Source organism: Nicotiana tomentosiformis, chromosome 4 (genome assembly GCF_000390325.3).
Source record: "Nicotiana tomentosiformis chromosome 4, ASM39032v3, whole genome shotgun sequence".
NCBI classification, from domain to species: domain Eukaryota; kingdom Viridiplantae; phylum Streptophyta; class Magnoliopsida; order Solanales; family Solanaceae; genus Nicotiana; species Nicotiana tomentosiformis.
Window position 1 is genome coordinate 84,930,906 of NC_090815.1, and position 22,238 is coordinate 84,953,143.

General features: G+C 37.8%; 1 long non-coding RNA gene across 1 annotated transcript in view; it reads left to right on the forward strand.

Annotated features, from left to right (window-relative positions):
* The window catches only part of LOC138910655 (uncharacterized), a 39,523-nt gene extending 25,524 nt beyond the window's left edge, over positions 1–13,999 (forward strand). Inside the window, exons 2-3 of the long non-coding RNA XR_011415798.1 lie at positions 13,204–13,362; positions 13,635–13,999. This is a non-coding gene — a long non-coding RNA (uncharacterized lncRNA). The remainder of the gene's footprint in view (positions 1–13,203; positions 13,363–13,634) is intronic.
* Positions 14,000–22,238: the final 8,239 nt, after the last annotated feature.

Consider the following 22,238-nt stretch of genomic DNA (forward strand, 5'->3'; position numbering starts at 1 on the left):
TCTAGATATCCCAGAACTTTTGAAAATGAAGAGAAATCAAATATAAGAAATGTTTGCTCTCTTGACAGATATCTTGAAATGGAGGCTGAAATTCTACAGAAAGGAAAGCGAAAAAGGAAAACAGTGTATGTCCGTGAATATTATTGTTAGAACCTCAAATGAGAGAAGATGAAGAAGATGAAATCTTACACACTAGAAGAATATTTCAACAATATACGGTCGACGAATATATAAAACTTGAAACATAAAGGTTGGATTTTATTTGGTTTAATCAGGATTTATTCAGAACAGGTGTATTGCAGGGACTCATTGATATTTTGAAATTTGGTGAAAGAGACGCTTCAAATATCGGGAAAAATAAATTTCTTTCAAATTCTTTTATTGGTGGGCCTATAGATATGTGTCAACAGTATATGGATGCTATCGCGCTAGTTCGGCACTTTGGTAAACCTGATTTACTTATGACCATGACATGTAATCCATCTTGGCTAGAAATAAAGGAACATTTAGCATCAGTGGATGAAGCACAAAATAGACTTGATCTCATTAGCCGAGTGTTTAGAGCAAAAATAGAAGAATTAAAATCGGTTATCCTAATGAATACAAGTTGCTAACGCTAGAAGATTACGACAATATTATTAGTGCTGAAATACCTGATGAAGATATAGAATCGGATTTATACTCACTCGTTATTCGACACATGATACATGGTCCTTGTGGTAATCTTAACCCTACAAATTCTTGTATGAAAACAGACGACAGTTGTAAGTTTAAATACCCAAAAAGCTTTTCTAATCACACTTCAAAAGGAGTTAATTCTTATCCAATTTACAAAAGACGAAATACAGGAGTAAAGATTTTAATAAGAGAACAGTTTTTGGACAACTCTTGGGTTGTTCCATACAACCCTTTTTTGCTTGGTAAATTTGATTATCATATGAATGTTGAAGTATGCTCTGATATTAAGGTCGTTAAGTATCTTTACAAGTATATATGTAAAGGACATGATGAGATTGCATTTTATATGCATACCAATGCAACAAATGTAGGAATAGATGAAATAAAGGAATATCAATCTGCTAGATGGGAGTTGTAACGACCCAATCGGTCGTTTTGAGATCTAGTGCGTCGTCCGATGGTTTGAGGCCTTGAGTAGTTTCACTTCAGATATTATGACTTGTACGTGTGGTCGGAATTGAATTTCGGGAAGTTCGAAGTTGATTTGGAAAAAAAATTATAATTTCGGAAGCTTTAAGTTAGAAGAATTGACTAAGGTTTGACTTTTGAGTAAACGACCTCAGAATTGGGATTTGAAGATCCCAATAGGTTCATATGGTAATTTTGGACTTAGGCATATGTTCGGGTTGAGTATCGGGTGGTCCAGAAGCATTTCCGCGCTATTATGAAAGGTTGACATTTTGAAGGTTTAAGAATTTCATAAGTTTAGTTTGAAGTGTATTTTGATGTTAACGATGTCCTTTTGAGGTTCCGAGCCTTGGAATAGGTTCGTATCATGATTTGTGACTTGTGCATAAAATTTGAAGTCATTCCAAATTGATTTGGTACATTTCAGCACAAGATACAGAATTTTGAAATTTGAAAATTTATAAGTTGATTCGAGGCACGATTCGTAATTTCAACGTTGTTTGGCATGATTTGAGGCCTCAACTAAGTTCGTATTGCATTTTGGGACGTGTTGGTATATTTGGTTAAGGTCTCGAGTGCCTCAGGTGAATTCAGGATGGTTAACGGATCGATTTTTGTACTAAGTCAATGCTGGGATTTTCTGGTTGCTGGTGCGATCGCTTCTGCGGAAGCTGGGTCGTAGAAGTGACATCACAAAAGCGAGGAAGGCTATATGGGGAAGCTTCACAGAAGTGGAAAATGGAACGCTTCTGCGGCTTCACAAAAGTGATAGAGTGGTCGCATAAGAGAGCTAGAGCGCAGAGGCGGCTATGGCTTCACACCGACGGTTGCATAGAAGCGGGAAGGAGTCCGCATGTGCAATGGGACTGCTGACTAGTGGACTTTGTAGATGGGCATTTGTGGTCGTAGAAGCGACTTCGCAGATGCAAAGATTTTATCCGCATAAGCGAAAACTAGGTAGAACATAAGGGATCGAACTTGGTCATTTCGTCATTTTTATTTAAGATTTTTGGAGCTCGGTTCTTGGGTGATTTTGAGGAGTTTTCATCATGCAACACAAGGTAAGGAAAATTGTGGGATTTTGGTAGAAGACCTAGAATTGATAATTTTGGATTTTGACCATGATTTTGGAAATGGAATTAGGAATAAATTATATATTTGAGTTCGTAATGTTATGGGTAAGGTCTATCTTCGAATATTTTTGGAATCCGGGCGCATGTGCCCGATGGTTGACTTTGTTGGATTTTAAGCGAAGTTGGGGAAAATTGTTAAATTATACTTATTGGGTTATATTTTGATTGGTTTGCACATTGTTTGACTAGTTTTGGAGAGACGGGCATCGGTTTGAGGTGTTTGATTGGCGTTGGAGCCAGTTATGGAACTTCGGAGCGAGGTAAGTCTCATGTCTTACCTTGTGAGAGGGAAATTACCCCGTATGTGTTATATTCTTATGTGCTACATGTTGTGGGAGCTAAGCACGTATGAGGTGACGAGTGTCCCTGTGTATGCTAGAATTCTTGATTATGTCCGGGTAGACTTAGGCTCACGCCATGCTATAATTGTACTATTTGAGTTATCTTTGCTCGTTTAAATTCCTTTATTTCGCATTATGACTTGAGATTGGACTTACATAGGGTGATAGACTCGCTATTGTAGAGATGTGACAAGCTACTTGATTTAGCCGCGGAATAATTATGCTCCCATTAGGAATTTCTCACGTGTTATGCGTTTTCATCGAAAAGCTTCCTTAAAGTTCATAACTCGCACGTTTGTTCGTGAACGAGGTCAAGGACCTATTAAAGCTTCTTATTCTAATGGGATCGGGTCGTTCGCCTCAGTAGTATAATAGATACATCTATGGTTCATTTAGTTCGACCCTCGGCAGTGCGCACATTATGATGGGATCGGGTCGTTCTCTTCGACAGGATTATGTATCACACTCTCATACGAGCGGGCAATTCGCCTCGGCAATATAATAGATGTATCTATGGTTCGTGTCATTCGACCCTCGACAGTGCACATATTATGATGGGATCGGGTCGTATGCCTCCACATTTCTATAAAATACTCTTATGGAATCGTGCGTATTATTTGACAAAAAGCTAGTGTATCTGTGAATCTTCTTGATTTGAACTGTGACGACCTATCTGGTGAGGTCCATTATATATATACTCCGATTGAGGAGGTAACTACTAACTGAAAGCACGAGTTTATTGTTGAGAGGAGGATTGTACCACGTATTTATACCTGTTATTTCATTTATTTATGCTACCTCACATCTATTTACTTCTTACTGTATTTGATTTATTGGACCACTAAAAAGTGTCGATGTCAACCCTCATTTGTACTTCTTTGGGGTTAGGCTAGATACTTACTGGGTACGCGTTGATTTACATACTCATGCTGCAATTGTTGCACTTATTGTGCAGGTACATATATGTCTGGTGGTATTTTGGGCGCAAAGGAGCGGCTACTTCGGGGACTTTACTGTGAGCTGAATTCCATGTTATGATCTGCTGCATACAGAGTCTCCATCAGAGTTACTTATATTTCCCTATCTAACTTGTATTCCAGACAGATGTTGTATTTTATTATATTTCCTAGTTGATGCTCATGCATTTGTGACATCGGGTTTTGGGGGCTTCTACTGGATGGTTGGTATGGTAGTTCACGTAATTATTATCATTTTACCCTGTAAATTTTATTTCATAATATTTAATTAATGGAAATTATGATTTCAAAATAATAAAAATGAGTAACTAAGTTGATCGATCGCCGTTGGCTTGCCTGACGGCGGCGTTAGGCGTCATCCCGACCTATATTAGATTTTGGGTCGTGACAGCTTGGTATCAGAGTGTTAGGTTAACTTAGGTCTCACAAGTCATGAGCAAGTCTAGTAGAGTCTGACGGTTCGGTACGCAGACGCCTGTACTTATCTTCGAGAGGCTATGAGGTTGTTAGGAGCACATCCCTTCTTGATTCCTCATCGTGCGATTTGATTCTTTTGAGGCTTATACTCTTATTTCCTTCCTACTCAATCTTATGTGACGTGAAGAGCTTGTTATCACTTGGGCATCGAGGATTTATAGTGGTACTGCAGACGTGGTGCCAGATATTTTTCCCTGCGTGTTCGGGCAGGCTATTATTGTCTCCTTGTAGAAGGATGTTCTGTCGTTTCAGCTCAGTATCTATATTTCCGATGGTTCTGAGACTATGCACAGATTGCTATGATGTTCATGCGTTGTTATCGCACGGTGTTGGTGTAATGGTAGGGTGCTTGTTTATGTGTCGAGGCAGTGAGTGACTTGAAATGAGGATTTCTCAATGCATGATTTATAGGTTCAGCATTTAATTCCAGCAGAGGAAAGGCAATAGGACTATGGATGTTCAGACTTTGGTTGATGGAGTAACGAGACTTGATATTTTTGAGCGTGGTGGAGTTTTCATTGTGATGCGGTGTCGTCGTCCTTGTTTGAATGCATTAAGGTTCGCCGGTGTTATGGTCTTCTTTGATTTCCCTTTGGGGCAGGGTGTGGTGAAATAGTGTCTAAGAAATAGTTGTCAGAGATGGTGGTGTGTAGTGGTTTCAGAATCGAATCGATGTTTCGAATGTTGATGGCTCGACAGAGAGATGATCTTTGAGGAGGCTTAGACTTGGTAGCAATCTATTAGTCCAGGTGCTACATAGATGGATTTTTATTTGATGCAACCTTTGGGTAGCTAAGGATGAGGAGGGACATGGTGGGAGGTGTCTCGCAGTGATTGAATTATTAGCAGGTCAAGTATACACAGCAGAGGTTGAGAAGTTGCCTAAGGAGATGGGCTAACCGAAATGAGAGTGGTAGAGTAGCGTATGGATTCTGTGGTAGGATAGCCACGTACTTTGAGGACGTTTAGGGTGATTGGGAATCGTAATGGAAGGTGATTTGGTCTACGAATTTTATTTAGAATGGAGGCTACTGTAACGAGGGAGATTGAATATGGCAAAGAGGAGTTCGCTTGAAATGAAAAGGGGTGTGAAGACTTGATTATCATTTTTGGATGCAACGTGACTTCGAGTTTGGAATGTATTGTCGGACTTTCAGTTGATGTCTATAGGGAATGAATCGACTTTTACAGCTGGCGGACGAGTATGGGCTTCAGAGGGTTTACTGAATTCGCGGTAGTTGTACCCAATGCAGCGTCATTTGAAGATGTCGGTATGGAATTTTCATAGGTGGGTTAGCTCCTGTGAACAGGTTGGCGGTTGCGTGATGTTGATGAACTTTCTACGAAGAATTATACTTACTACCCGGCTGGAGATCGAGTACGCGATTGTGGCTGATAATTTGGGATGTTTTATGAAGAGTCTAACAAGAGGTTTTGAGAGATCTTGCGGGTTGATAGTGCGAGATCATGGTAAATGAGAGGTTGGAATCTTTGTGGGTTCTATATTATGTGATGGTAGCTTAAGGCTAAGTGGGGGAGCCCACTGTCTATGATTGGATCGCGTGGTTGTCTGCTTGTGCTTTTAATGGTTATCGGTGCGATGGTGGGTTATTATGACTAAGAAAAAAAACATCAGGGGTAATTCGAGCAAAGAACTTGATGAATATGTGCTATACTTCGCCTTATCGATTCAGGTACAGGTTTTGGGAAGACTCAGAGTTTATGCTTCTTGTGGATGTGATGTACAAGGAAAGGAATTCATCTGGTTGCTTCTTTGGGAGTGTTCATGTGATAACAGAGTGTTGGGTCGGTTGGTAATGGTTTGAATCAACGTGATTGAGGCAATGATCAGTTCCTTCGGCGTGCTAGTGTTATACATATGATATGTGGCGGTACGTTCGGGCTTGACAGCCGCTGTAATTTTATTGATTTGGGGAGGTATTTGATTCTAATGGCCTTGTTATGTGTATATAGATCCTGGAATAGTTATGACGGTTTAGACCATGACTCGAGGTTTGTATTCTCTACGGTTATGGGAATTTAGTTGCGTATTGCAATGGTTCTTCTGAAATGAGTTGAGTAAAAGGGATTCTAGCCAATGAAGTGTTTATTCTACTAGTAGTTCATGGGTTATGAGGAATTCTAGTACTCTCGCGTAGCGGCGCGATAGGTGCAATGAGCGGCATGGGAATTAGAAGTTGAGGATCAAGGTTGCGGTTCGGTATTGACAAGAATGTCATAAGCTCGGATTAGCAGGGAAGAATTCAGATGTTCAGAGTAAGCTGGCATTTTCTTTAGTGTCACCTGAGAATGATGTCCTGTGTAAGAGGCTTTGTGTATTGATTTGCGGACTCTTGGTTGGCTTTACAGATATAGTAGTGTTGGTGGTATGGAGGTGCAGACCTTGCTACCTGGTGCGGAAGGTCGTGGGAGCGTATCCCACAGGAAAATTGTATAAGTGTGACCTATTAGTCACTTGATTGTTAGAGATTGAAACCAAGAATGGAGATTCTAGTACTGTCGCTAATGTGAGAGTTTATGCCGGGAAAGCGCTCTAGTCCTTTGGTTGTGAAATGTGGGAGTTTGTTCCGGATTGAGACAACTTGATTATTCGCACATGTGTTGTGGTCCCGTGTAGCTTGTGGTATTATATGAGCAGGATGGCTCTCGAGATGCAGGTCATTAATTTCACCTTAGCCGTGCTTAGGTTTTGTAACGTATGGCGCTATCCATCTCCCCAGGGTGGTATTTTCGCACTTGGCGTGCTTGTGGTCGATATTCGGTATTTCATAGGTATAAGAATTATGGCTTGATGTGTATTTACTTATTTATTTCTATGTGTGTATCGGGTGGCACGCCGCCACGGGTACGTTGTTTGGATTGGGTTGCACGTCGCAACGATATCATGTTTGGATCGGGTTGCACACCACAATGGTATCATGTGTGGATCGGGTTGCATGCCGCAACAATGAGATGTTGAGTACGGTTCCCTATATCTATTCCTGTGTATTTGGTTTCTCATTCTTTGAGAAAGGTTCATAGCATCTGTTCGGTCATTTTATTCGTTACGCGGGCTGGGTAGTTCTTTCCCAGAGTTCGTGTTTCCTTATGTATCACATTCGAGTTTGTAGCTAGTTGGCGCATTGAGGGCATCATATGAGATTTTTGGCAGTGATTGAGATGTCTTACTGCCTGAGTAGCTTGTACTGGGTGGGACGAGGTTATTGGACCCGGGATCAGTGCGATCGGAGTTATGAAGGGTATATTAAAGAGCAAATATTGTTATTCGGTTCAGAATGAGGTAATGGTTCCTGTAAGGAGGATAGACTCTATGATTTATTGATTTGGTTAGGTGGTTCTGAGTTACTACACATATCTTCTATCGTGGCAGTATCGTGAGAGTTGGAATATGGCTTATATGTGTTATGAGGTATACTACGGGCTTCGGGTTAGTGAAATTTTAGCTGTTGTGCTTGGATGAGGTTGCCTTGGGCAAATGAGTTATGCGGCGCGTTGTGTGATGTTAGCATGGGTGCATGATCATGTTTTGGTACAATGTGTAGTGACTGGTACGGTGTTCGTATGTTAGAATCATGTCTTGTAGAGAAATTCGGAAGCTGGAATTTGGTTCTAAGGCTTATTGACTAATAAAGGGGAGGATCTTCAGTCTGGCTCGAGCTAATGTGTTCAACTGGGTTGTGGTGGAACAGGTAGGTGCACGAGGTATTAAACAGTGATTTTGGACAACTCAGGAACAGTCCTTAGCACGTTCGAGGACGAGCGTGTGTTTAAGTGGGGAAGAATGTAATGACTCGACCGGTTGTTTTGAGCTCTTACATGTCGTCCGACAGTTTGATGTCTTGAGTTGCTTCACTTCAGGTATTATGACTTGTACATGTGGTCGGAATTGAATTTCGGGAAGTTCGGAGTTGATTTGGAAAGAAAATTCTAATTTCGGAAGCTTTTAAATGGAAGAATTGACTAAGGTTTGACTTTTGAGTAAACGACCTCGGAATCGGGATTTGAAGGTCCCAATAGGTTTGTATGGTGATTTCGGACTTGGGCGTATGTTCGGGTTGAGTATCGGGTGGTTCAGAAGCATTTCGGCACTTATTATAGAAGGTTGGCTTTTTGAAGGTTTAAGAATTTCATAAGTTTGGTTTGAAGTGGATTTTGACGTTATCGATGTCCGTTTGAGGTTCTGAGCGTTGGAATAGGTTCGTACCGTGATTTATGACTTGTGCGTAAAATTTGAAGTCATTTCGGATTGATTTAGTATGTTTCGGCACAAGATATAGAATTTGGAAATTTGAAAATTTATAAGTTGATTCGAGGCACGATTCGTAATTTCAACATTATTTGGCATGATTTGAGGCTTCGACTAAGTTTTTAATGCATTTTGGGACATGTTGGTATATTTGATTAAGGTCCCGAGGGCCTCGGGTGGATTCCGGATAGTTAACGGATCGATTTTTGGGATAAGGAAATGCTGGGATTTTTCTTGTTACTAGTGCGATCGCTTCTGCGGAAGCTGGGTCGCAGAAAGGACATCGCAGAAGCGAGGATCGCACCGCAAAAGTGAGGAAAGCTGGCTGGGGAAGGCTTCACAGAAGGAAAAATGGAACGATTCTGCGGCTTCGCAGAAATGACAGAGTGGTCGCATAAGCGAGCTGGAGCACAGAGGCGGCTATGGTTTCGCACCGGCGGTTGCACAGAAGCGGGAAGGAGTCTGCAGGTGCGATGGGACTGTTGACCAGTGGACTTCGCAGATGCGCATTTGTGGTCGCGGAAGCGACTTCGCAGATGCGAAGATTTTGTCCGCAGAAGCGAAAACTGGGCAGAACATAAGGGATCGAATTTGGTCATTTCGTCATTTTCATTTGGGATTTTAGGAGCTCAGTTCTTGGGCATTCTTGAGGAATTTTCATCATGCAACACAAGGTAAGTAATTCCCCACTTGTTGTGAACTAAATGTAAGGTTTATATGTGAATTTAAGGAGGAAAATGTAGGAAAATTGTGGTATTTTGGTAGAAGACCTAGAATTTATAATTTTGGTTTTTGACCACGATTTTGGAAATGGAATTAGGAATAAATTATGTATTTGAGTTCGTAATGTTAAGGGTAAGGTTTATCTTCGAATATTTTCGGAATTCGGGCGCGTGAGCTTGAGGGCTGACTTTGTTAGCTTTTGAGCGAAGTTGGGAATCATTATAAATTGTTAAATTATACGTATTGGGGTATATTTTGATTGGTTTGCACACTTTTGACTAGTTTTGGAGAGACGGACATCGGATTAAGGTGTTTGAGTGGCGTTGGAGCCGGTTATGGAACTTTCGAACGAGGTAATCTCTTATCTAACCGTGTGAGGGGAAAATTACCCCATATGTGTTATATTCTTATGTGCTACATATTGTAGGAGCTACGCACGTACGAGGTGACGAATGTCCGTGCATATGCTAGAATTCCCGATTATGTCCGGGTAGACTTAGGCTCACGCCATGCTCTAATTGTACTATTTGAGTTATCTTTGCTCGTTTAAATTCCTTTATTTCACGTTACGACTTGAGACTAGACTTGCATAGGGTGATAGACTCGCTATTGTAGAGATGTGGTGAGCTACTTGATTTAGCCGCGGAATAATTGTGCTCCTTTACAAATTACTCCCGCGTTATGCGTTTTCATCGAAAAGCATCCTTAAAGTTCATAACTCGCACGTTTATTGGTGAACTGGGTCAAGGACCCATTAAAGCTTCTTATTCTAATGAGATCGGGCCATTCACCTCGGCAATATAATAGATACATCTATGTTTTGTGCCGTTCGACCCTAGGCAGTGCGCACATTATGATAGGATCGGGTCGTTCGCCTCGGCAGGATTATGTATCACCCTTTCATGGGAGCGGGTCATTCGCCTCGATAATATAATAGATTTATCTATGGTTCATGTCGTTCGAATCTCGGCAGTGCACATATTATGATGGGATTGGGCAGTACGCCTTGACATTTCTATAAAATACTCTTATGGAATCGTGCGTATTATTTAACAAAAAGCTAGTGTATCTGTGAGTTTTTCTGATTTTAACTTTGATGACGTATCTGGTGAGGTCCATTATATATATACTCCGATTGAGGAGGTAACTACTAACTGAGAGCGTGATTTTATTATTGAGAGGAGGATTATACCACGCATTTATACTTGTTATTTCGTTTATTTATGCTGCCTCACATCTGTTTACTTCTTACTGTATTTGATTTATTGGACCACTAGTAAGTGTCGATGTCGATCCCTCGTCACTACTTCTCTGTGGTTAGGCTAGATACTTACTAGGTATGCATTGATTTATGTACTCATGTTGCACTTGTTGTACTTATTGTGCAGGTACATATATGTCTGGTGGTCTTTTGGGCGCAAAGGCGCGACTATTGCGGGGACTTTACCGTGAGCGGCATTCCATGTTAAGATCCGCAACATACAGAGTCTCCATCAGAGTTATTTATAATCTCCTGTCTAACTTGTATTCCAAACAGATGTTGTATTTTATTATATTTCCTAGTTGATGCTTATGCACTTGTGACACCAGGTTTTGGGGGCTTCTACTGGATGGTTGGTATGGTACTTCACATAATTATTATCATTTTACCCTGTAAATTCTATTTCATACTATTTAATTAATAGAAATTATGATTTTAAAGTAATAAAAACGAGTAATTAAGTTGATCGATCACTGTTGGCTTGCCTAACGGCGGCGTTAGGCGTCATCACGACCTATAGCGGATTTTGGGTTGTGACAGGTGTCGCATTAAAAGCTACATGGCGCTTGTTTGGTTTTTCTATTAGTGGAATATAGCCGAGTGTATGTTCTCTTCAGATTCATCTTGAAGGACAATAATTTATTTCATTTAAAAGCATTGCAGATATACGTACTATTGTAAATAATCCAATGAATAAACGAACTATGCTAACAGAATTCTTTTACATGAATAGAATAGACAAGGATGCTAAAGAACTAAAGTTGTTATATCAGGAATTTCCTGAATATTTTGTATGGTCTGCTAAGGATCGAACCTGGACATGCCGACAAAAAAGATGTACAATTGGTCGTGTTGTGACATGTTATCCGATAGAAGGCGAGCAGTACTATCTCAGGTTGTTATTAATGAACGTTAGAGGTCCAAAATCATATAAAGATTTATGATATGTCAATGGAGAACCATGTAATACCTTTAGAAAATCTGTTGAAAAACGAGGAATGTTACAATGTGATAACAGTTTGATTGAATGCATGTCAGAAGCAACAAGTTATCAAATGCCACACAGTTTAAGATGCTTGTTCGCTACATTATTAGTATATTATAATCCTGTGAATCCAAGAGAATTGTGGGAACGATTTAAGGAACCAATGTCTGAAGATCATAAGCTACCAGCCAACATTGGAAGAAATGAGATCCGGTTTCAAGTTTTGAACCATATTAATGAGATATTGCATTCTATGGATGCTGACATAAATGAATACAAAATTGTTCAAGAAATAATCAGGCCTTCGACAATTGCAAAGGAAGCAAAGGTAGTTCATTTTGAGAGGATGATTATTGTCAGTGAACAAGACATATCATTATAGAAGAAGTTAAATAGAGACCAACTTAAAGCATATAATACAATTATTGAAAGAATATTCTCATGTAGAGAAGGAGCATTTTTCATTGATGGTCCAAGAGGAACAGAAAAATATTCTTATTTCGTACTTTACTTACAACTATACAGTCTAAAGGATTTATAGCATTGGCAACGACTACTTCTGGTGTAGCAGCTTCCATTTTTCATGGTGGACGAACTGCACATTCACGGTTCAAAATCCCAAAATAGATTGATGATAATTTCAGTTGCAACATTAGAAAACAAAAGCGCACTTGCATGCTTAATTCGAGAAGAAAAATTGATTGTATGGGATGAAGTATAAAAGAACAATTCGAGCTTTTGATTTGCTCTCAAAATACCTTATGGGTGCAAATACACTTTTTGGTGGAAAAGTAGTGGTGTTTGGAGGTGACTTTAGACAAACGCTTCCCGTTGTTCATAATGGGAAGAAAGAAGATTTTATTAATGAAAGTTTATTATACTCTGATATTTGGGAAGAACTTGAAAGATTGCCATTATCTGAAAATATGAAAGCAAAGGTAGATTCTCCATTCTGTGATTATTTAATGAGAATTGGAAATGGACAATAAAAAATAAACTCTACAAATAAAATTGACATACCAGATACTTTAACTATTCCATTTACCACTGAAAGAGAATCATTAGAAAGATTATTCACAGTAACATACCCAAATATGCACACATTCTTTTCGGCATCGTCTTACTCAAGTTCTCGCGTTATTCTGACAATGAAAAATGATTTCGTCAATGAAATGAACGATATGCTTATAGATCGATTTCAAGGGACACTAAAGGATTTTGTTGGTATTGATGAAACCAATGAACCTAATGATCAAGTACAATTTGAGGACCTATTGCATACTTTTAATCCCGCTGGTTTGCCACCGTATAATTTATTTTTGAAAGAGAATTATCCGATTATATTATTAAGAAATTTAAATCCATGTGAGGGCTTATGTAATGGTACACGGTTGACTTGCTGCGACTTTAAAACACATGTTAAAAGTGCTAAAATTTCATCAGGTGATTTTAAAGATACGCATGTGTTTATACTAAGAATACCATTATTATCATCTCAAGATGGAAAATTTCCTATTCCATTTAAGAGGACCCAATTTCCTATACGGTTATGTTTTGGTATAACTATAAACAAAGCACAAGGTCAAACATTAGACTTTGTTGGAATTTATTTGCGAGAACCTATTTTTTCGCATGATCAACTTTATGTTGCTTTATCAAGAGAAGAGAGCTCAAATTGTGTGAAAATGCTAATCCGACCACCAATAGCTGCTAACCATGATGACCACTCTACATATAATGTAGTTTACGATGAAATCATTCAAAAAGCTATTTTGCAAAGTTGATATAGCGCGGCCAAGTATTGCTTTGCTCTTTTCCTGTTTTATAATTCTTTACATGTTTACTGTTCAACATACTAATCATATCATTTTTTACTCTTTTCCTCCCTGGCAGTGACTACTACAAAGTATGGAGTATAGACTTAATATTAGTGACATAACTCCATAAACTAATGAGTGGACCTGTAAGGTCCAGGTTATTGAGAAAGCTAGAGTAAGGCAGAGTAAGGATGGGAGAACCAGATTTCAAATTGCGATTGTGCAAGATGAGACTGTAATCTAGCCGCTACAATGCGTAGTTCCTATTCCAATATTATATAAATACTCTCATTTTTTCTACAATAAATATTACATAAAATATGAAAGAAGACAAAAATTTTCCTTTTAGATGAAATGAAGAAAATAAAGTTATCTTGACATTGAAAAACAAATTGTGATTTGGCACTTTATTTTGAATTGTGCAATAGGATTTATATATACTCGAAAAATAAAATATATTCAGTTAAATATTGTAGACTATTTAACTGATTACAATAACAACTGCAGGAAGAACAAGTTGTTGTTGCTTTGTACGGGGATGACATAGAAAAATATTAAAATAAGCTCACTCCCTTCTGCACATATCTGATATCAACTGCAAAAGTTAGAGCACCTTTAACGTATGGAATTCTTGTCAATAGATTTGAATGGGTTCTGGATAGATTTATAATTGTTGAGCGAATAAAAAAAGACAACATGGACGATCCGCCATTGCCAGCTCCAACGAGATTAAACATAGTATCTTTGGCGAATCTGGACCAATAACTATGAAATGCTGAGTTTGGTAAGTAATATTTTGTGTAAACTGTAACAGGTAATACAACAATATCATTATATCATATTATTTTAGGTCTTATATATGTTGTATCGCAAAATAATATTTACAATACCCCTATAACAGACATCGTTACAATTATTACAAGTTGCAGTGCCATAAAGATCGCTGGCGTCCACGACAATAAATGTCGACAAATCATTGTTATGGATACAAAGTAAGTTTAAAACATTCTACTTATTTAAAAAAATTCAGTAATGCTAAAAAAATTTAGCCAATTGTAGTGAATTTACTATTATACTTGATTCAATATATTCATGTCTTGAGCTTATGATTTGAATGGATTCTTTGTGGATCTCAGAACTGAATTCAAATGTGACTCAGTTTCTTTTTACAAGATTTAAGATGATTTGAGATCAATTTTCTGCAAGTTTATGCTTATTGGATTGCAGATTTCCCGATAGATGATATTGTGTGTTGCTACTTCTTTTTTCTACCTTTTCTGAGAGTCAAAAAATAACATGAGGACAGGTTTGCGATCCTCCTTTAGTTAGTAATTTTATGGAATATAAATTCACTAAAACAAGAGAACCATCTTAACTGATTTAATTTTGGTTTAGATAACATGGACATTTCTTTGATATAGAAAGGGAATCCAAACTGTATCTTAGAGTTAGAACCTGTACTGATTTAGGCTGCGAAGTTTCTGATAGAACTCAACAAAGGCCTTTTTCAACTTTTATTCAACCTCCTTTAGTTCCTCTTGACTGAAATGGTCACAACACTAACCACTGCAGGCTTAGAATCAGAGAAGAAAAAGTCTTTGAAAATTCTAATAACCCCTCCTACTTTTATTGCAGAAAACTCGGTTATACCTCTAATCATTGAAGGTTTAAGAATAACAGGAGATGGATCTGGCAACCCAAGCCCTCTAGTCAAGCTAATACGCAGAACACTAACCATTCAGGACCCAAGCAGGCTTAGGTACCTAAAAATAAGTAATCTTTTGTTTTTGCAGGAACACCGCAAGAAGAATCGAAAAGAAAAATGGTACCTTGATAGCGCGTGTTCCAGACATATGACTGGTGACAAATAACTGTTCAAAACTATCACCAAACTAGATAGAGGAATAGTCACTTTTGGAGACAAATCAAAAGGAAATATAATTGGAGTTGGAAGAGTTCCCCTCAACTCAACATGTGATGTAGACGAGGTATACCTGGTTGATGAACTTGGCTACAACTTTTTCAGTATCAGTCAACTATGTGACAATGACTATGAGGTTCATTTTAAAAAGCATGGTTGGTTTATTGAAGACGAATCAGATAAAGTTATTCTTTCTGGAAATAGAGACATGAATGTCTATACCATCAGTAACATAGATAATCTTGGTAATCAAATTTGTCTAGCCTCTAGATTGATGATCCTTGGGTATGACATAGAAAACTTGGTCATGCCAGTATGCATACTATTCATAAACTTTCCAAAAATGATCTTGTCATTGGTCTTCCAAAACTAGATTTTTCAAAAGATCAAATCTGTGATGCATGTCAACTAGGAAAATAAACCAGGTCCTCTTTTAAGGTTAAAAACAGTGTTTCTACTACAAAACCTCTTCAACTCCTGCATATGGACCTTTTTGGTCCAACTAGAACTACTAGCATAGGTGGTAGAAAATATGCCTTTGTTATAGTAGATGAGTTTTCTCAATTTACTTGGGTTATCTTTCTAAGTCATAACGATGAGGCATTAAGTAACTTTGAAGTCTTCTGCAAGAAGGTGCAACGGGAAAAAGGTTACTACATATCTTCCATAAGAAGTGATCATGGAGGAGAATTTGAAAGCTAAGCATTTGAAAACTTCTGCAATGATCAAGGGATCTCTCATAATTTTTCATCTCTAAGATCACCGCAACAAAATGAAATGGTAGAACGCAAAAATAGAACATTGCAAGATATGACAAGAACTATGATTGTGGAAAATTCACTTCCACACCACTTCTAGGAAGAAGCTATAAGCACAACATGTCACATCATCAACAAATGCTTAATTTGACCTATTCTCAAGAAGACTCCATATGAACTATGGAGAGGTAAAAGACCTAACATCATTTATTTTCATCCTTTTGGCTGCAAATGCTTCATTCACAGCAATGAAAAAGACAATCTTGGTAAGTTTGATCCCAAAAGCGATGAATGTATTTTTCTCGGATACTCTCCCTCTAGTAGGGCATATAGAGTTTTTAATAAGCGTACTCTTTCTATTGAAGAGTCCATACATGTTATTTTTGTGAACACTAACCCTCGCTTAAGGAATGAGAAACTTCCTGAAGATGAGAAAATTTTCATAGTTCCAAAGTTTATCAATACATGTGAAAACACTCATGATGAGGTGGCTGATCAACAAGATCAATCGACTAACAGTCCTATAGAAAATCAGGAACCTTCTACAGTTGATCAGTCAAATCCTGTTGAAAAGAAGCCAGTATCAGTTGTTCCAAATTAATGAAAAAGTGAGACTGGATATCCACATAAGTACATTATTGGAGACCCTCAGGAAGGAATGAAAACTAGAAGATCTCTAAAAAAAGACATCAAATATTGCTGTCATATCCCAGTTCGAACCAAAAAAAGTGGATGAGGCCCTTGGGGACAAAAGCTGGATAGCTGCAATGAAGGAAGATCTTGATCAATTTGAGAAAACAAGGTATGGGAACTCATTCCTAAACCACCAAATACATCCATTGTTGGAACAAAATGGGTGTACAGAAATAAGTTTAATGAATATGGACAAGTAGTACGAAATAAAGCTAGATTGTCCGCTCAAGGCTATTCATAGAAAGAAGGAATTGATTACGAGGAGACCTTCGCCCATGTTGTCAGGTTAGAATCTATTCACATTCTATTAGCCTATGCTGCTCACAAATGTTTCAGACTATATCAGATGGATGTGAAAAATACTTTCTTAAATGGGTTCAACTTTGAGGAAGTATTTGTTAAGCAACCTCTAGGATTTGTAAATGAATCCTTTCCAAATCATGTCTACAAACTGTCCAAAGCACGGTACGGTCTAAAGCAAGCTCCTAGAGCTTGGTATGAAAGGCTGAGCTCATTCTTAGTCGAACATGGGTTTGACAGAGGTAATATTGATACTACTCTTTTTATCAAACGATCGTCTCAAGGTAATTTAATTGTACAAATCTACGTAAATGATAATATATTTGGCAACACTAATCCTGTTTTATGCAAGGACTTTTCAAACATCATGAAAGTAGAATTTGAAATGAGTTTGATGGGAAAATTAACTTTCTTCCTTGGGCTTCAAATCAAGCAAGTACAAAAAGGGATTTTCATTAGTCAAATAAAGTACACAAAAGAGCTCAATAAAAAAATATGGCATGTCTAATGCAAAGGCCATAGGAACTCCTATGAGTTTGTCAACTACCTTGGATAAAGATAAAGATGGTAAGAGTGTCGATGAAACAATGTATCGAGGTATGATGGGTTCTCTACTCTATCTTACAGCTAGTCGACCAGATATTATGTTTACTGTTTGCAAATGTACAAGATATCAGTTAGCTCCCAAAGAGTCCCTCCTGACTGCTGTTAAATGTATTATCAGATATTTGATAGGGATAGTCGACTATGAATTATGGTACGGAAGTTTAGATATCTTTAATCTCAAAGGTTTTTCAGATGCAGATTTTGCAGGAGATAAAATTGACAGGAAAAGCACGAGTGGAATGTGCCAATTACTTGGAAAATCTCTTATATCTTGGCACAACAAGAAATAAAGTTGTGTAGCCATATCTATTACTGAAGCAGGATATTTGACTGTAGGCAACTACTGCACATAATTCCTATGGATTATGCATCAACTATTAGATTATGATTTACGCCTTAACTGCGTTCCTATTATGTGTGATAACACTAGTGTTATTTGTCTATCAAAAAATTTTGTGCATCATTCTAGGGCTAAGCATATTGAGATTAAGCATCATTTTATATGTGATCATGTTGCCAAAGGTGATATTATGTAAGAATTTGTCAATACTAAAAATTAGTTAGCGGATATTTTTACAAAACTATTGCTTGAAGAAAGATTTTGTTTCCTTCGTAACAAAATTGGTATTTGTACAATTCCCATATAACTGTGCTAAGTGTTTTCTATAATATTCTTCGTAATTTTTGCAAAATAATATTTTAGTACTTGATTAGTCTGTACATGCTTTAATTGTGAACTGACGGCGAGCTTGCAGAAGGCAACTTTTCAGTTGCTCTTCACACGTCTCTCCAAGAATCGAGGCGTCCATTCAAACTCATTTTTAACCCCTTCCCCCTCGATCATATCTCCCATTCTCTCAAAGAAAATCAGTCTCTATCTTTCTGTTCTCTTTTACTTATGTCTAAAACCAAACCCTCTCATTCCTCCTCCATGCCCAGAAGAAGCCATCTCTTCAAGAACAACCTTCAAACTGATGATCCTGTTATTGTAGAATCCTCAGAAAGCACAAATAATCTATTGACTGAGGATGATTTCAGTGATTCTCAAGAAGATATTCTCATCTCCCAAAAGAGGGCGGGAAACATCCAATGGATTCCATCCTCAAACTATCTTCTCAGAAAAGAGGGGAAAATGAATGTATATAGTTTGATCCGGAAGACAAGATGAATTTCTATGGCCCCGAAGAGAAAGCTAGGTTTATTGCTTTCAAAGGAAAGTTGATTGCTTTTGGTCACATTGTAAGTTTGAAATCTATGCAAAACTCTCACTGTGATGTTATCTCTATGTTTGAAACTCAAAAACTTGTCTCTGTATTTGCTACTGTTGGTGATACTGTCTATGAAAAGCATGTGCGTATGTTTTACGCAAATCTGTTTGTGAATGATAAAGATGATCTAGAATCTATGGTTTTAGGAACTCGTATTATTCTTGACGCTTATTAGTTTGAGAAAATCTTTGCAACAAAATTTGTTGGGTATAGTTTTTTTGTGCAACATTCTTGGCCAGATAATTTTGAAGTGTCGTTTGAGGAAGACAAAAGTGTGTTGTCTGAAACCCCCCTGATATTGGTTCAAAAAACTTGAAATTTGAACACTGTGTACTAGACCACATTATTGCTACCACTTTGCTACCCCGTACTGGTTCACTTAGTACTCTGTCTCTCAGAGATGTGTTTGTTTTGTACTGTTTGGTAAATGGGAAGGCCATTAATTGGTTTTCCCTGGTACGTCAGTACATGCTTGAAAGGATCATGGATGTTTCATCTTCTACGAACAATTTGCCCTATGGTTTATTAATCTCTTGAAAGTTATGAAAGTGGATCTGTCTCTCTATACTCCTAAAACCATCTCCAGCATATATGACAAAACTGCCTTTGCCATGATGGGATATACCTTGCTTGAGGGAACATGGTTTAAGAAAGACAAAGCACCTGAATTCATCCCTCATCTCTGGAGGGATTAAATCTGAAGCCAGCAAATCTTCTTCCTCAGATCAGCTGCTGCTAATACAGCAAAACATTGCAAACATCAAGGAATTGCTAACCTCTATACAGGAACAGGTGGACAAGATTAAGGCAGTAACCAAAGAAACTGGAGCAGATGTGGCTCGGCTAAGGATCATTATCCAAGCCACAAAGAGGCAAGGAATCAAGGCTATGCAGGATGTAACTGAGAAGATGACCAAAGTCACCAAAGATATTGATACCTCCTATGACAGTTTCTACACCAAAGTGATCAATACCCTTAAGTATTTCCTTGGAAGTAATTAAGTGTCTGGGATATTTAGACAATCTTTTTATTTTTTATTTTATATGGTGGATATTAAAATTGTTTCTTTTGGTTGTGTCTAGATGTGCATGTCAGTCGACTATGCCCAGCATAACTGCTAGTTGTATATATTGTTTGCCTGCTTAACTAGTACTATTATTAGCTATTGTTCTTCTTGCTCTTTTTGATTGATGTCAAAGGGGGAGAAGAAAAAAGAGTACAAAGACAGGGGGAGCAACAAACAAGGAAGACAAGGAAGAGCTCCAAGACATGGGGAGAGAAAAAGTACACTCGGAAAAGGAAAGTACCCCCTAAATTAGTCGAACTCTTTTTAGATTATTGTCATCATCAAAAAGGGGGAGATTGTTAAGTTTAGAATTTTAATAATGTTCAATAATCTAAAGAAGCCTTGACTAATGACATCTCATTGTATGCAGATTTGGAGAGCAACGACGTTGATGAAAGGAAAAAAGATCATACTTAACGGCTATGTATTTTGAACTTTGCTTCACATGGAAAAAGAATCAATCAATCAATCAACCTTGTCAAAGCTCCTCAAGCCCGCAAGAACAGAAAGAGAGCTAATCACGTCTAGAGACCAAATCTAGATCAATCTGCGGAAGCTCTAATCAAGGAAAAATGGAGGAAGTAATTCTTCAAGATTAAGGATGAATCTAGCTACCCTTTCAAGCTAGATTCATGAGGCTACCCTTGGGTCTCACTCTTAGATGTATATGCCTCACAAGGAAAGGTCTCCAATAATTACTGCCATACAATCTCAGAAGACAAGGAAACAGAAGACTCATCGAGCTATAATGAAGAATTAGAAGACATCCAAAGACACTCAACTACATCATCTGTTTCTACGCCTTTCTAATTCTTAGTACAAATACTGTATTCTTGAGTGTACAAGTGTCGCAAAAGATAGGAAGAGTTAGAAAATAAAATGAGAGTTGTGTCAATATTAGAAAGAAACATTATTGTTGTATATCGTTGGTGGTGAACGTACTAAAACCATCACTGTTATAAACACTTACTAAAGATCTAAGAGAACCCTTGTGACCCAAGGGAATTGGATGTAGTTACCACACCGGTACTAAACCAGTATAAAAAATATTGTGCCTCCTTTACTTTTCTGTCTCCTCTGTTTATTTCTGTTGCGATCAATCACTGTATAAAGTCTAGTCGACTAATTTCCTACATAGTCAACTAAGATTTTTAAATAGGTTACAATTCACTTTCCCTCTTGTACTTTCATAAGTATCTAGCCTAACCTCTGAGAAGTAATAACGAGGGATCGATATCGACACTTACTAGTAATCCAATAATCAAGTACAATGAAAGTAGACATGTACGAAGCATAGCAAGTAAAAGCAACAAAACAGATGTATATGTATAACACGATCCTCAACAGAAGAGTAAATACTAAGTCCTCAAATACCGAATACTACCTCTCATTGAATATATAATGATCAATACAGAATTAAATGTCACATCCATAAGTACACAGACTCCTTATCAAGAATTACACACGATTCTGTCGAGGCGAACGACCCGATAGTGATACAATATCATGCTGTGGCGTATGGCCTGATCCCATAAGAATATATTACATGATACTACCGAGATAAATGACCTGATCCCATAAGAGTGTGTCACATAATACTGTCGAGGCGAACAACCCGATCCCATAAGAATACTGTTAAGGGGTTCAACCCGATCCCATAAAAATACTGTTGAGGCGTTCAGCCCGATCCCATAAGAATATGAAACTTTGACGGGTCACTAGCCCCACTCACGAATATACGTGTGAGTTATGTAATTCAAGAAATTTTCGGACGAATACGCATAACGTGGGAGAAACCCATAAAAAGAAGTATAATTTTTGCGACTAATTAAGTAACTCTACAAGTATCTAAAATAGCAAGGTTCGATACTATATACAAGTCCAGTCTCAAGCTAAAAACAATAATTAAAGCATATAAACACGCAAGAACAATTCAATTAATACAATTAAAATATGGCGTGCATCTTAAACTACCCGAACATAATAAGGAATTCTAGCATACGCACAAACACTCATCACCTAATACATGCGTAACTCCCATAACATGTAGCATATAACAAATATAGCATCTATGGGGTAAATTCTCCCCACAAGGTTAGACAAGAGACTTACCTCGCTTCGAAATTCGATAACCGGCTCCAATGCCTCTCTAACACCTCAAACCAATGCCAAACGATCTAAAACTAGTCAAAATAACATGCAAACCAATTAAAATATGCTCAAAGACTCGTAATTTGACAATTAGAAATAATTTCCAACTCTACACGAAAAGTCAACAAAGTCAACCCTCAGGCCCACTCTCCCGGATTCCAAACATTCTTGAACATAAATACTACCCATAACACCACAAACTCAATTATATAATTTATTCCCAATTTCATTTTCAATTTCGTGGTCAAAACGCAAAAATATCATTTCTAGGTTTACTTCCAAAATATCGCAATTTCTAAAAAATTTCATGTTCAAATCCATATACAATCCATATATTTAACTCACAA